We start from the raw sequence: 2,540 nt of genomic DNA, 5'->3' as shown, positions 1-2,540 counted from the left end.
CTAGTTTGCGATGACAGACAGCTCCCCATGTACTGCTCAAACAGCAATGTTGAGTTTGGGGTAGGAGACAGCCACTAATCACATTATTGCCAGCACCCTCTGGAGTCAGTACCGCCATGTTTTCAAAGTTAGATTTTAGGGGAGTTGCCATGTTTTCAAAGTTAGAATGAGGAAGGCTCCGTTGTGATTTTAGGGGAGTTGTACTTGAAGGGGATTCATATATGTTGACTCTGGTTTAACAGCCCTCTCTGTCTTAAACAGCCATGCAAAGAAATGGAAAATGTCATATCAGGGACCCAAAGGTAGTACCGTTCAGGTCCCTGGTTTCGAAGCCTGCTGTTCTGTTCTCTGGGTGATTTGAATTGGAGTCATCTTCTCCTTTGCTTAACACCCCTCTCTTATTAAGAAAACACTCCTCCTTTGGCTAAAAGCACCTTGAGATTTTTATAATTGAACGTTTATCCTTGATACAAACACTTGGTTTCCTGTGGAAAAATTCTGCAGTAAGGGGTCAGACATTAAAATGTTTACCATCGATGCGATTCTTGCTAAGAATACCTAATAGAACTTGCTACAAGGGAATTCTGACGACGCCCAGTTAGAGTGGCGTCAAAAGCAGTCAAAAGCGAAAGGAAGGAGCCACAAAAGCTCTAAAAAGCGACAAAGTAAAAGACACAATGCGGAGCGGGGAGGCAGACACCGAAGGCAGCAGTCTTTGCTCACCCCTCACATTTTTTTCTAGGTGTAATTCTACCAGGGAGGCGCCTTGCTCTATCCCAAACGTACAGAGAGGAGGAAGCGGGAAAGAGAATGCTAACGGTGGTGGAGCCAGGCCCGGGGCCCGGGAGGGGGTGGGTGGGGGCGGGGGATAGAAATAAAGTTGGAAGTAACTTTTTAAATAAAAAACTGTTAAGTGGAGACTAGACTCGCTGGTCGTGGGGAACCCTGAGAAGGCTGGACTGCAGAGCAAAGGCCTCTCTCTTTTTTTCACTTCTCCCTTTCTTTTCTTTTTAATTTTCTTTTATTTAATTTCGCTGCAGCACGTATAATCAATTACAGACTGAATCGGGGATAAAGGGAGGGGAAACACTTTAATTCATAAATCAATTTTATACGGTCATCAGTCAGGTTGCGAATGCAAATACCTCTGTCGTTTTAGGTTATTCAGAATTAATTGACTCCCACCGGGCTGGGCTGCAGATGGAGAGGGACTTTCTCACAGTCTCCTTGGGCCCAGCATGGGAGCCCAGGGCTTTCCCCCCTCCCCCTCTCTGGCCCTCGGACCAAGCCCTTCTTCTCCTTTACCCGTGGGCTCCAAGGATGGAGACCATGGGGCGCGCGGGGGTGGGGAAGAGCATCAAGCAAGAAGGGGAGTGGATCAGAGTCCAGAAAGTTTGAAGAAGGAAGAGGAGACGCTGAAATATTAAAGACTCCAGACGAACTTCAACCCAGGCCCCGCAGAGATAGATACCTTTCCACGATCAGAAAGGCCTAACTTTCAAGGATCGGCTTTTAAGTTCTCTTGAAGTTTCTTAAAGAAAAGAGAAAAATGAAAACAAAGAGAAAAGCCTGCGGCCCTGGAAGGAAAGCAGAGCAGAAACAGCTCGGGACTCCACCGCGCTGCAGGGGTTAGGGAGGTGGCCGGGTTCTAGCAGCCAAGGAGCAGCCTAGGACAGAGAAGGCCAGCCACCCTGCCTGGAAAAGCCCAGGGGGAGTGAATGGGACTCCCTTGTCTGGGGTTTCTTAGGCCAACAGGCAAAGAGATGGCCTGGCAGTGACCCTTCACACAAGGTGGAGAGAGGGTGAAGCCAGGCCATTATGGGCTGGCCTGGGCTGTGCTAACTGGCTAACACTTGTTCTCTAAATCCTAGGGTTGTCACCCACAGTTCACTCTAATTAGGAAGGGACAAACGCCCATACATTTGACGTGTCCTAACTTTTTTTTCCCTTAGCTAAATATATTCTTTCCTGAGTTGCTCGGCAAAGCCCTCATCTAGTGGTTTTTCCACACCACCCTGTCACAGGAAAAGCACCCCAGGAGCCGGTTTTGTTTGCCTCTGTTTGTTTTTGCATGCTGATGTCCGGCTTCTTAAGTGGTCTCTAAAAGAACCTGGGAAATTGGCGTTTTGGACTAGAGTACAAGCGAGTCTGAGGAGGAACTAGCACAGGAACCATTGGAGTGTCTGAGGACTCTGGTGGGCCTCACTTCCCAAAAGCCCCATTCTCTCCCCACAGCCGTCAGAGCTTCCTAAATCCTAAAACATAGAATTAATGTCAGAAACAAAACATTGGTCGAAGAAAGAGAGAGGAGAATCAGTTTAAGAGCAAGAACATTTTTATGTTTGAGATTCCCTGGATTCTACAAGTGAACTCTTCTAAAGTTTCTGGAGGGGAACAAAATAAAACAAAGAATCAACAACAACTATCTTAAGTAAACGTCCAGTTAGTGTAGCAACCCTTGCAGAGGGAAACCACCTGATCAGTATGCTGATTTTATTGAACATCAAACCTTAGCCAGGCAGTGGTGCCACAGGCCTTTA

At 47.2% G+C, this 2,540-nt stretch overlaps 1 annotated feature.

The window, feature by feature from the left end:
- Window positions 327-2,161: an enhancer, noted in NCBI's record as "VISTA enhancer mm1637". NCBI's record gives its function as "enhancer in: neural tube[7/9] | hindbrain (rhombencephalon)[7/9] | midbrain (mesencephalon)[7/9]" and the evidence as "EXISTENCE:transgenic organism evidence [ECO:0001131][PMID:17130149]".

This window comes from Mus musculus, chromosome 16, assembly GCF_000001635.26.
Source record: "Mus musculus strain C57BL/6J chromosome 16, GRCm38.p6 C57BL/6J".
Taxonomy (NCBI): domain Eukaryota; kingdom Metazoa; phylum Chordata; class Mammalia; order Rodentia; family Muridae; genus Mus; species Mus musculus.
Note: the sequence above shows the minus strand (reverse complement) of the source record. Positions and strands in the feature narration are given on the sequence as shown.